The sequence below is a fragment of the Cherax quadricarinatus genome, chromosome 1 (genome assembly GCF_038502225.1).
Source record: "Cherax quadricarinatus isolate ZL_2023a chromosome 1, ASM3850222v1, whole genome shotgun sequence".
NCBI classification, from domain to species: domain Eukaryota; kingdom Metazoa; phylum Arthropoda; class Malacostraca; order Decapoda; family Parastacidae; genus Cherax; species Cherax quadricarinatus.
Genome location: NC_091292.1, coordinates 53,605,816 through 53,620,517, shown reverse-complemented (window position 1 = coordinate 53,620,517; position 14,702 = coordinate 53,605,816). Strand labels below are relative to the sequence as shown.

Below are 14,702 nucleotides of genomic sequence, written 5' to 3'. Positions count from 1 at the left end.
CACAATAAAATGTCACATTAGTTCCACTTGTGTCCTTTTACTTTACATATTGTCGGTAATTCTACCAACTTTATTACAATTAAATTTGTTAGAGGATGGGTATTTGTAGTTTCCTCTAGTCATGAATTATTATTACGAGGAATCCTACCATACATTACATGGCCTCCAGCAAAAGGGTGACACCACATTTCTTTACCATACCCTTTACATTTTTCCCGTTTGGATTGGCCACCTGGCGTGGGAACTCCAACGTTGGAATGGCCATAAGAAGCGGGTACAATCCCGGTCAGCCTCTTATAAACCCACTCTTAGGAAAGTTTTACTTATGTCAGCAGTAAAGGCATAATTCTTCACCCTGAAATTTAATTTGGAAACTTCAGCAAGCAAGACTCTCTTAGTTAATTTATTGGGCATACTGTAATTATTAGGTTTTAACATTAACAAATCTCTCTCAGTATCCCAAGTTAAATCCAATACATTACTACATTTTAAGATAAGATAAGATTTCGTTCGGATTTTTAACCCCGGAGGGTTAGCCACCCAGGATAACCCAAGAAAGTCAGTGCGTCATCGAGGACTGTCTAACTTATTTCCATTGGGGTCCTTAATCTTGTCCCCCAGGATGCGACCCACACCAGTCGACTAACACCCAGGTACCTATTTGCTGCTAGGTGAACAGGACAATAGGTGTAAGGAAACGTGTCGGAATTTCCACCCGCCGGGAATCGAACCCAGGCCCTCCGTGTGTGAAGCGGGAGTTTTAGCCACCGGGCCACTTCATCTAGTAACAGTTCCTCTTCAGTTGACGTCACACCGGGTGTTGACGTCTCTCTCTCGCCTGTGTATCAGTGACAAATTTCCACCGTTCTCTCTGGGACGTTTGTCTCATCTATTTTGCCCACCGGGCACTCTACAGGAGGGGCACCTGTTCATCGGCTTACTTAATCCAGCTCCATTTTTTCCTCTCTGCGGGAATTTTTTTAACGGTCTTTGGTGGGAAGCCGGTTAGTGAACTCAGGTGAGAGTATAAGCGTCCCTCTCTGCTGGGACTAGGCAAGGGCGTCCACCGGATCTAATTGGAAGCTTCAAGTTTCTATCTCTATTTACAAAGGAACTTTTGTTCCTTTTCTTTCATCGCCCAGCCTTGGGTAACAAATCTTCCCCGAACGTCGGGAAGCCGGGTTCGATACGGCTTATGCTGTCAGTAGCCCTGATAAACCCAACAAAAAGGAAGTGTGCAACAGTTGGGTATCTTTATTGATGAAAGTTTCGCCTACATAACAGAATTCTTCAGTCAAATACAAAGGCAGCAGTAGAAATGAAACAGAGATGATGTAGTCAGTCCATCAACCTTGAAGAAAAAGTGTTGTGTTATCCCAGGTTCTCTACACATGCTGCTATGTATGATAATTCTATGTAACTTTGTGTATACCTGAATAAACTTACTTACAAGGTTGATGAATGACGCCCCTCAAGGAAGGTTCCTTGATGCTGGTGAGAGGCTCTTGATCTAGGAAACTGGATCTGTGCTCCAGTTTCCTAAATTAACCCTGAATACCTTCCATTCCCCCCCCCCCAACAGGCGCTGTATAATCATACGGGTTTAGCGCTTCCCCTTTATAATGATAATAATAATAATGGATGACTACATCTCTGTTTCACTTCAACTGCTGCCTTTGTATTTGAAGAAGTCTACTGTGTAGGCGAAATGTTGAATCAATAAAGATACCCAACTGTTGCACCTGTGTCTTAATCTTTAACTTGTGGGTATTTTCTAGCATTTTGAGCAGCAACAGTGTCCATCATACAGGTGTGTCAGGTGAACACCAAAGTTTTCATCAAATAATGACATTTATGATTGACATGTGTCCCAAATTTTGCCCCAAATGACATTTTCACTTAGCTTTTTTTTCTTCTGATTTGTGCCCCTGTGCAATATCCCCTCATTGGTAAATATTGTTTTCTGCTGAACTTCTATTATTGTGCTGATGACTTAGACAAAGTTAGTTCTAGCTTGTTTGTTTTTGTGTACAGGTCCACATAAGTACAGTTATTATATATAGTAAAATATCCGTATGTAAGTTACCTTGGATAAGCCAGAAAAGTAATATGTCCACCACATTAAGAATTTAGGGAGATGACAGCCTAAATGACCCCAGTGTGGTCACTAGATAATAAGTTGAACTAATTACATAGCATATTAGCAGCCAACTGTACTAATTTATAGATAAATACGTAATTAAATATTAGTGACAGTATAGATTATGGTACAATTAGGCTATCCACTAAGCTATTTAGTCATAATAAGACTGTGGCCCAAGACTTGGCTCCCAACTCGTTATAATAACAATAATAATATCTTTATTTACTACAAGTACATGTACAAGGTATACAGTCCTAGCTGAGATCAATGATTTACTACTATATAGAAAGCCGCTTGTTATGCTGAGCATTTCCCACAAAATAGGTCAGTTTTGTCCCAGGATGCGACCCACACCAGTCCACTAACACCCAGGTACCCATTTTACTGATAGGAAACATAGACATCCGGTGTAAAGAAACACATCCAATGTTTCTACCCTTGCTGGGAATCAAACCCAGACCCTTGCCATGCGAAGCGAGAGCTTTAGCCACTCTTCCACAGGGCACCGCACAAGATCAAGTTAATAGTCACAGTCAAAACACACAAGTGAAACTGCTTTAATTCGGTATATCATGACTAGATGTAAATATTCTAGGATTTAGTAAGCTTATGCTAGATAAGAACTTCTCAATGAGAACATAGCATTTTGAGTGAATGGTATTATTTTATATTGCCTAAAATACATACGTGGTCTGGTGGCAAAAGATCTCACTTCACACAGTGAGGGTCTGGGTTCAATTCCCGGTGAAGGGGTGGAAACATTGGACATGTTTCCTTACACCAGTTGTCTATGTTCACCCATCAGTAAAATGGTTACCTGGGTGTTAGTCGACTGGTGTGGGTTGCATCCTGGGACAAAACTGACCTAATTTGCATGAAATGCTCTGCATAACAAAGGGCCTGCTGTAAACAGTGGTACCTTGACTTAGGAATTTAATTCGTTCTGTGACCAAGCTCGTACTTCAATTTGCTAGTACAGTGGACCCCCGATTTTATTATATACTTTTTATAATTGCCCTATTCTATTTTAGACTTTATCACCCAACTTTATTTTACTTTTCTTAACCTTTTGTTACCAAATTTTTAAGCTTGTATATTATCCTGTGTACCATCTTACTATCATTTTATTTTTTTATTTGTTATTATTCTTTTGCTACCTTAACTTGTGTATTTTTTCTTGTCAACTTAAATTTAGTTATACTCCGGTTCTTGTTATCAACTTGGAGTGGTTGCATTAGCCAATTCAGTTGAGAGGGTAATTGATGACTTGTCTAGGAATTTAAACTGATTGATTATAGAGGTATGGGTGTTTGTGGGAAACAATCAGGCTGCAGCATTAGGGTTAAAAACGGCAGTTATTACCGGGATACCTCAGGGATATGTTTAAATGACAATATTCAAAATAAAGTTGCTAGTAATGGCAAATCAATTGATCAACAAACAAAGAGAGATAGTAGAGGGCAACGAGTGACTAGCTCCTTTAAGGTTTACTATACAAATAGTAGGAGTCTAAGAAATAAAATAGATGAGCTAAGATTACTTGGAAGTGTAGGTAATATAGATATTATTGCTATAACAGAGACCTGGTTCAACCTGAAAGATAGAGAAATGCCTTCTGAATGCAACATACAGGGTTATAAACTATTCCACACTAATAGGGACAATAGGAAGGGTGGTGGAGTGGCAATGTATGTCAGAGAAAATTTAAATTGTTGTCTTAGACATGATATAAGATTAGAAACATCGAACACAGAATCTGTTTAGCTACAGTTTCTCGAGGGATGTGACAAATTAATTTTGGGTGTGATTTATAGGCCCCCAAACCTTGATAGGGAATGCAGTAAGCTGTTATGGGACGAAATTCATAAGGCATCTAGATATGAAAATGTTGTGATAATGGGAGATTTTAACTTTAGACTTGAGTCCTGGTGGCTAAAGCTCCCACTTCACACACGGAGGGCCCGGGTTCGATTCCCGGCGGGTGGAAACATTTCAACACGTTTCCTTACACCTATTGTCCTGTTCACCTAGCAGCAAATAGGTACCTGGGTGTTAGTCGACTGGAGTGGGTCGCATCCTGGGGGACAAGATTGAGGACCCCAATGGAAATAAGTTAGACAGTCTTCGATGACGCACTGACTTTCGTGGGTTATCCTGGGTGGGTAGCCCTCCGAGGTTAAAAATCTGAACGAAATCTTATCTTATCTTATCTTACAGTGCCTGCACTCTGAAGGAGGGGTGTTAATGTTGCAGTTTAAAAACTGTAGTGTAAAGCACCCTTCTGGCAAGACAGTGATGGAGTGAATGATGGTGAAAGTTTTTCTTTTTCGGGCCACCCTGCCTTGGTGGGAATCGGCCAGTGTGTTAATGAAAAAAAAAACTATGACAGGAAATCTTGAGTCTAGTGACTTTCTTGATACGGTTCAGGATTGCTTTTTAGAACAGGCTGTGACAGAACCAACTAGAGGAAACAGTCTGCTTGACTTGGTTCTTGCCAACAAAGATTCACTAATTAATAATCTTGAGGTTAATGATGAGTTTGGGGAAAGTGATCACAAATCACTTAGTTTCAATATATCATGGAATTACCCAGATAACAGCAATCAAATCTCTGTCCCAGATTTTCGCTTGGCCGACTTCATGGGACTGAAAAATTACCTGGGTAAGCTAAATTGGGATGTCCTGACTATGGGTCAGGTAGGTGATCATGGTTGCCAATATGACGTTTTTCAGAGCATAGTTCTAGCTGCCCAGACAACTTTTGTTCCAAGTAGGGAAATTAGATCTAACAAAAATGATCCCAAATGGATGGACAATAGATTAAAACATCTCATTGGTCAAAAGAGAGACATATATAGGCGTATCAAAAGAGGGGATGGGCAGTTAAGAAATCAATATATTCAATTAAAGAGAGAAATAAAGAAAGGAATAAGAAAAGCAAAAAGGGATTATGAGGCTAAGGTCACAAGGGATTCAAAGACTAGCCCAAAAGGGTTCTTTCAGGTATACATAAGTAAGATTAGGGACAAGATTGGCCCACTTAAGAGTAACTCTGGTCAGATCACTGACAGTGATAAGGATGTGTGTGAAATTCTCAATACCTACTTCCTCTCAGTTTTCACCCAGGAATATACCAGCGATATTCCTGAAATAATAGATTATGTAGAACAGGATAATAAACTGTGTACGATTGCGGCAACTAGTGACATGGTCCTCAGACAAATAGAGAAACTAAAACCTAACAAATCCCAGGCCCTGATGAACTGTTTGCTAGGGTGTTAAAGCAATGTAAAGAGGAACTTAGCATACCTTTGGCTAATCTTTTTAACATATCACTACAAACTGGCATAGTGCCTGATAAGTGGAAAATGGCAAATGTAATACTTATTTACAAGGCAGGTGACAGGTCCTTGGCTTCGAACTATAGACCAATAAGCCTTACCTCCATATTGGGAAAATTTATGGAATCAGTAATTGCTGAAGCAATTCGTAGCCATCTTGATAGGCACAGATTGATTAATGAATCTCAACACGGTTTTACAAAGGGGTGTTCCTGTCTTACGAATTTATTAACTTTTTTCACTAAGATGTTTGAGAAGGTAATGAATATGATATTTTGTATATGGACTTCAGTAAGGTTTTCGATAGAGTTCCACACCAGAGGCTATTGGGGAAACTTAAGGCACACAGAATAGGAGGAGAAATTTTTTCCTGGGTAGAGGCATGGCTGACAAATAGACAGCAGAGAGTTTGCATAAATGGGGAGAAATCAGAATGGGAGCACGTCACAAGCGGTGTTCCTCAGGGGTCAGTGTTGGGCCCGTTGTTGTTCACAATATACATAAACGACATAGATGAGGGAATAAATAGTGACATAAGCAAATTTGCTGATGGCACCAAAATAGGCCGTCCAATTCATTCTAATGAGGACACTAGAGCACTCCATGATAATTTGAATAGACTGATGCAATGGCCGGAGAAGTGGCAGATGCAGTTTAATATTGACAAATGCAAAGTTCTAAATGTTGGACAGTTAAATAACCATGCCACATATAAACTAAATAATGTAGATCTTAATACTACTGATTGCGAAAAGGATTTAGGAGTTCTGGTTAGCAGTAATCTAAAACCAAGACAACAGTGCATTAGTGTTTGCAATAAAGCTAACAGAATTCTTGGCTTCATATCTAGAAGTATAAATAATAGAAGTTCTCAGGTTGTTCTTCAACTCTATATATCCTTGGTTAGGCCTCATTTAGACTATGCTGCTCAGTTCTGGTCACCGTATTATGGAATGGATATAAATGCTCTGGAAAACGTACAGAGGAAGATGACAAAGATGATCCCATGTATCAGAAATCTTCCCCATGAGGATAGTCTGAGGGCCCTGAATCTGCACTCTCTCGAAAGACGTAGAATTAGGGGGGATATGATCGAGGTGTATAAATGGAAAACAGGAATAAATAAAGGGGATGTGAATAGCGTGCTGAAAATTTCCAGCCAAGACAGGACTCGCAGCAATGGTTTCAAGTTGGAAAAATTCAGATTCAGGAAGGATATAGGAAAGCACTGGTTTGGTAACAGAGTCGTGGATGAGTGGAACAAACCCTCGAGTACAGTTATTCAGGCTAAAACGTTGTGTAGTTTTAAAAATAGGTTAGATAAATACATGAGTGGGTGTGAGTTGGACCTGATTAGCTTGTGCTGCTGTGTCTGGTGCTGTGCTCCATCCCTGAGTGGAGGTGACCAGACTGGGTGGGTCATTGGGCTAATCCGGGAGGGGGGGTCTTTGGGCTGATCCGGGGGGGGGGGGTATGGACCTGCTCCGCATGGGTCAGTAGGCATGTTGCAGTGTTCCTTCTTTCTTATGTTCTTATGTTTTTATATTAGACCTTAGTGCAATTACAAGTGAGAGTCAAGTGCCATTTTAAACTAGTATTTTTTTATATTATTAGATTGAACCTAGTTGTACTTTAGCTCATTCTAGCTCAGTACATAAACAACACCAAATTCATTATATTAGACCTTAGTGCAATTACAAGTGAGAGTCTGGTGCTATTTTTAATTTGTGTTTTTTATATTATTAGTTTATACCTAGTTGTACTTTAGCTCATTCTAGCACAACACATAGGCAACATCAACTTCATTATGTTTATTAGTGACTATACTCTATATGACCAAAGTGCTTTAGCTATATACTTGTCCAAACTTCCCACTACTACAGATATCAGTACTAGAACTCAACACACAATTCAGGATATAAATAACCACAATTTAAATGTAGAAGATGAACGATCACATCGACCCTGTTCTAAACCTCCATAATCTAACACCCAATCAAAGCCTATTGGAAAGTAACTGCCTTTATTACACAGCATCACAAGCCAGCACTATTCTAAACAGTACTAAAAGTCTATTAGTTCTTAACTACAACATCAGGTCCTTAAGCAAACACTGTGATGACCTCCTGGCACTCCTTGAGTTGCTAAAGACACCCTTCTCCTGCATTATTCTTACTGAGACCTGGCTTAAGCAGGACACAATAGATATCTACCCTCTACCAGGATACACAGCAATCCACAACTGCAGACCATACCAAGTTGGGGGTGGTATTGCAATCTATTACTCTAACCAACTATCTTGTATTAGCACCACCTGCTTTAGTGATGAATATGGGGAATACATTTTTGCTAATTTTACTGTAAAAAACTTTAAGACACCTATAACAATCGGTGCCATTTACTGGATACCCCACACAAACATCCCAAATTTCAGTGAGAAATTAAAGACACTAATAACAAACAAACAAATGAACAAGCACCACCTTCTCTTAGCTGGAGACTTCAGTATCAACCTTGGCCAACTAGATGATCAGCCTGTAACTGATTTCATCAACAATATGAACAACACACTTCTCATACCAACAATAACTAAACCTGCCAGGCTCAGTGAGACAAGTGCAACCATAATAGACCGCATGTGGACCAATATACTAGCCCCCCTTAAATCAGGGATAATCACAGACAGCACTACAGACCACTACCCTACCTTCCTCTTAACAAACATTAGTAAACCACCACTGGAATACAACAAAGTTTCATTTAGACTCCATGATGAGGCCTCAATAAGGAATTTCACAGCAGACCTAGAGACTGTTGACTGGCCTACAGAATTCTCCAAGGCCAATGGTATTGACGATTGGACAGACATTTTTCTTAACAAATTATTTAGACTATACAACAAACATGGCTAACCAGCAGCATTCTGAAATCCATTGATAAGAAACACCAATATGAAAAGCAATATAGACAGGGCTTAATACACAAAGATATTCTTAAACACTATTCATCAGTTCTCACCAAAGTAATAAAGAAAGCCAAACAACTGTACTACTCCAGCAGATTCACTGACACAAGAGGAGATATGAAAAAGACCTGGAAAACACTCTCCCAGATTCTGGGGACCCACAAACTGAAAAAAAAAAAACAAGAATATTGTCCTAACTAAACCTAATGAAACACCACTGCATCCCACTGATACAGCTAACAAGATAAACGACTTCTTCTCAACCATAGGATCTAATCTTGCCAGTAAAATCCCACGTACCAACGCCCATGCCGGGGACTACCTAGATGGGAATTTCCCAAATTCCTTCTATCTTGTACCAACTGAGCCCACCGAAGTCACTGAGATTATAAAGTCACTTAAAAATAACTCAGGGAATCTGCCTCACATCCCACCATTATTGTACAAGCGAACGGCCCATGTCCTTTCGTATGCTATTTCATTACTTTTTAACAAGTCACTAGAAACTAGCACCTTCCCGAAACTACTCAAGACAGCAAGGGTTACACCAATACATAAAGGTGGTGACCCTACAGATGTAAACAACTATAGGCCAGTATCAAACTTACCATTGCTATCCAAAATCTTCAAGAAACTCATGCACAGGAGACTATATTCATTTATAATGGCACAAAACATACTTAACCCCTGCCAATTTGGATTCAGGAAAAATAAAAGCACTAATGATGCAATTGTAAAAATGCTAGATCTGCTTTACACAGCATTGGAAAATAAGGAATATCCGTTAGGAATTTTTATTGACCTAAGAAAAGTTTTTGACACAGTAGACCACGGCATCCTACTCCACAAACTTGACCATTATGGTATAAGAGGCCATGCGCTTGCATATTTCAAATCCTACCTTACTAATAGTTATCAGTATGCCACCATTAATGACACAGCATCATCAACATGGCCACTTCATACTGGAGTTCCATAGGGAAGTGTCCTTGGTCCCCTGCTCTTCCTCATTTACATCAGTGATCTTCCAAACATATCCCAACACCTGAAACCCGTTCTCTTTGGTGATGACACGACTTATGTCAACTCTCACTCTAATCTTGCCACTCTCAACACCATTGTTAACGAGGAGCTGCTCAAAATATCGACTTGGATGACTGCCAGTAAACTTACAATTAACACTGACAAAGCCTACTATATTATGTTTGGTAGCAGAGCAGGTGTTGCGCAACTTAACATTAAGATCGGCAACACTCTAATTGCCAGACATAATGAGGGCAAATTCCTAGGCCTATACCTCAACAACAACCTGAATTTCAACACCCATATCCAACACATAACAAAAAAAGTATCCAAAACGGTTGGGATCCTCTCCAAGATACGATACTACGTGCCACAAAATGCCCTTCTCACACTGTACCATTCACTCATTTATCCATACCTCACCTATGCTGTTTGTGCTTGGGGATCAACTGCAGCAACACACCTAAAGCCAATAATAACCCAACAAAAAGCCGCAGTAAGAATAATCACTAAATCCCATCCCTGGCAACACACACCCCCACTCTTCATTGATCTAAACTTACTCCCTGTTCAGAACATCCACACTTACTACTGTACAATCTATATATACAGGACTTTAAATTCCAATATTAACCTTGACCTAAAATGCTTTCTTGATAGTTGTGACAGGACCCACAGGCATAACACCAGACACAAACGTCTCTATGACATTCCCCGTGTCCGACTAAACCTTTACAAAAATTCAGTGTATGTCTAAGGCCCTAAAATCTGGAACACCTTACCTGAAAACTCTAGAACTGCAGACACATTCATCACCTTCAAAAGTACCGTTAGAAAACATCTTATCTCCCTGATACACCCCATCAACTAACTACATGAAAACCATCTGGTGGTTCACACTTAAACTCACTCACTCACCCATTTGACTTTAAGCACAGAAATACGAATCTTGATCTTAAAATAATGAATCCTAACTAGTCATAAGTTTGCTTGTGATACTCCAATATAGAAACTATGTATTGTGCCAAAACAAAAGCGTTCACATTGCTAAACTCACAAACTAGTATTTAGTCACTTAGCCATAATACCAATTTACTCCATAATTTGTAATAATTTAGAGTTAAGAATTAATCTAAGTCTGCCCGAAATGCATAGCCATGCTAGGTGTCCTAGTGCCCCCCTCTGTAATTAGTACTTTATTACATGTAAACCACGCAATAACTAAAATCTGTAAACCCCGCTTTGTAATCCTTATAGAGAATAAACTTGATTGATTAATTGATTGATTGATTAATCCGTTCCAGAGAGCACATTGTAAGACGAAATTATCGTAAGTTGAATTAATTTTCCCCATAAGAAATAATGAAAATCAAATTAATCCATTCGAGGCACTCAAATGTATGAAAAAAATTTTTTTTACCACTTGAAATATACATTTTCCTACACACAAAAAGAAGGATACATGCACAATATATATTGTGCATGTACTAGTGTACTAAATGAAGAATAAATGACACCTTTATTGAAGATTTGGCGATGAGTGATGAGAGACTGTTTGTGTCCTGGGAGTGCCTTTTCCTCCTGAGTAATGTAGGTCCTGTTTGGCATTTTCTTCCAGAACAGGCCTTATCACACTGTGTACGCCACTACAATTCTTAAATCTCTCAAACCAACCTTTGCTGGCCTTAAATTCACCAATATGAGCACTAGTTCCAGACATTTTTTACTTTTCATCTGGGTGTTAGTCGACTGGTGTGGGTCGCATCCTGGGGGATGCGATGATACACTGACTTTCTTGAGTTATCCTGGGTGGCTAACCCCCTGGGGTTAATTGTTTCTCGGTATTCTCAATAAGCCACACTAACAACAGTCTCTCTACATCTTCGACTAGTACAGCTGACCGTGGTGCAGCAGCAGCTGACTGTGGTATGATAGTATTTTGATAGTATTTCTCACCTTTTTTACCACACGGTTGGCATGTAACCGTCCGCCCTGGCTTGTAAACAATGTCACACTAGCTCAGCTGAGGCGCTCAGGCCAGACGGACCAGACGGCCGTGTTCGGGACGAATGATGCAAGTCGAGTTTTTCAACGTAGGTCGGGGCCAAATTTTTACACTGACAAGCATCGTAAGTCGGTTTTATCGTAGGTTGAGACCATCGTAAGTCGGGTGTCCACTGTATATCAAATTTTCCTCTTTGAAATTAATTGAAATGCCATTAATCCGTTCCAGCCCCCAAAAAGCCAACCCAATTTTAGAAAAATGTATTTATAAATAAGAAATATTGTATAAAAACATAATAAAACATAATAAAAGAGAATGTAAAGAAATACTGGTTTCATGAAGTATACAGTATTTACCTAGGATATCAGGTGACTTGGGCTAACGGAAGATGCTGGCAGAGGTGGAGGCTGGAAAAGATAGGCAGAGGCAATAGCCTTAATCACTTAACTTACTTGCTACACTCTTCACTACTCCACCCACCACCTTCACTACTCTACCCATCACTATCACTACTCCACTCACCACTGTCACTACTCTACCCACCACTATCACTACACTCACCACTATCACTACTCCACCCACCACCATTACTACTACACACACCATTATCACTACTCCACCCATTTTTTATCACTACTCTGCCCACCACCACTACTCCACCCATCACCTTCACTACTCTACTCACCACCATCACTTCTTCACCCACCACCATCACTGTTCCACCCACCACTATTGCTACACCACCCACTACTATCACTACTCCACCCACCACCATCTCTACTACACCCACCACCCTCACTACTACACCCACCACCATATCTGCTCCACCCACCACCATATCTGCTCCACCCACCACCATATCTACTCCACCCACCACCATATCTACTCCACCCACCATTATCACTACTCCATCCACCACCATCACTACCCTCACTACTCCACCCACCAGCCTCACTACTCCACCCACCAGCCTCACTACTCCACCCACCAGCCTCACTACTCCACCCACCAGCCTCACTACTCCACCCACCAGCCTCACTACTCCACCCACCAGCCTCACTACTCCACCCACCACCCTTACTACTCCTCCCACCACCCTTACTACTCCACCCACCACCCTCACTACTCTACTCACCACCATCACTTCTTCACCCACCACCATCACTGTTCCACCCACCACTATTGCTACACCACCCACTACTATCACTACTCCACCCACCACCATCTCTACTACACCCACCACCCTCACTACTACACCCACCACCATATCTGCTCCACCCACCACCATATCTACTCCACCCACCACCATATCTACTCCACCCACCATTATCACTACTCCATCCACCACCATCACTACCCTCACTACTCCACCCACCAGCCTCACTACCCCACCCACCAGCCTCACTACTCCACCCACCAGCCTCACTACTCCACCCACCAGCCTCACTACTCCACCCACCACCCTTACTACTCCACCCACCACCCTTACTACTCCACCCACCACCCTCACTACTCCACCCACCACCCTCACTACTCCAGCCACCACTGAATGAACCTCTGTGAGGCAGGTAAATATCCTGGAGGCCTTCCTCAATGTTTCTGGAAAAACTCTGAGGGCTGAAATGGAGGTTACCTCTTACCCAGATTTATATGAAAACCAAACAAGGGATGAGGTGCCTCACTACAATCTGAGATTAGTGTGGGAGTATTATCCTTCCAGTTATATCTTGGGAGAGCATGCGGGATGGGACAAAGTACCTGACATTCTTTTAGGTACAGAGTTGGATTTGACTTCGGATACGCCACCAACTAGTGGCGGTGTATCTGAAGCTCACTCATTACTCAAATTTTGGCTCGCAACTCGAAGCAAAAAGTCAACCAAGCAGGGGCTTGTAACTCGAAAATCTCGTAAGTTTGCGCACTCGTAAGTCAAGGTACCACTGTAGTAGTATGTTATTGATATCACCTAGGCCTTGTACATGCGCTTGTAGTAAATAAACATATTATTATTATTATTATTATTATTATCATCATTATTATTATTATTATTATTATTATTATTATTAAATGGTTGCCTTATAAGGAGAAAATCTCTACTTAATTGTAAAGGATATTGCAGTCCCAACCAATCGCTTATAGCTGATGCTTGAATTTTACCGTGACTCAGGACTGTCAGTAAATTAACTGGGATGCTAAAATGTGAATGTTGACTTTTTGTTCTCATATTTTGTTGGTTTTCTTGGGTTTCTCCATTTTCTATCCATATTTGAACAGAAGGAAGTTGTTGTTAATGTGTGTTATAATTAGTTAAATTTGTTTCTTGATGCTAACCTAATCTTACTTAAATATTGTAAATATGCAGAGATTAACACACAGTAAAACAAACTTGACATTTGAAGACAAGTTGTAAATTTCCTCAGGAATTCCACTGTTAGTTTTAACTAGTTCATCCTACAATGTTACTATGCTTCAAGCTGAGTGAAAAACCAAGCTCCACCTAACAGACCATCATCTGTCAGGAAACGCAACTGTTTTCTTATGAACAAAACTCCATCACCACAACCTTCAGCTCTCTTTAGTGAAGCTGTATAATTATTTGATATTATTTACTGGTATTTTTACTGCCTAGTGTACTCACTCACCCTTGCTCTTTGTGAGTTTCACAACCTCAGTCCACTGCCATTTTGAATATTTTTCTTTGTTAAAAAATATAGCATTGGTATTACCTGTGGCTTACATGTATTTAGAAATTAGCTTCACCAGTATTTTATCTAACGATTCATGGACTGTGTCAAGAGAGTGGACAAAATATTTCATTATAATTTTAGTTGGCATTCACAAATAACTTGTCATACAATAATAATGAATGATCAACCTTAAAATATCATTCAAAGTTTTTTAGATTTGAATAAAAACAGAAGAATTACACTGCTATAACTTTTCTTTTACCCTGAGCCTCTCATGTGACAATAGAATAAATATACAGTGGACCCTCACCTAACGATATTAATTGGTACCCGAGAACGAATATTGTTAGGCGAGTTTCTTAGTGTTAGCCGAGGCAAAAGGTTAGCATTAAAATGTATTGTTAGGCGAATTTAACGTTATGTGATGCGTTCATTAGGCGAGGGTCCACTGTATTATGCTCTAGCTACCATATATATCATTAGGCCAATAAGGCCAACGTGAATTATTATTAATATTCTTTGATTTGGGCAATTGCTT

The 14,702-nt window shown here is 40.2% G+C and overlaps 1 protein-coding gene across 5 annotated transcripts in view; it reads left to right on the top strand.

The window, feature by feature from the left end:
* The first annotated feature begins 1,153 nt into the window (after positions 1 to 1,153).
* The window catches only part of LOC128688240 (uncharacterized), a 254,209-nt gene continuing 240,660 nt past the window's right edge, over positions 1,154 to 14,702 (top strand). Inside the window, exons 1-2 of one of the 5 annotated variants that reach the window (XM_070082241.1) lie at positions 1,154 to 1,243; positions 1,779 to 1,810. The gene's annotated coding sequence lies outside the window, so the exon portion shown is untranslated. The other 4 variants (XM_070082252.1, XM_070082237.1, XM_070082258.1 and 1 more) reach the window with 4 other exon arrangements.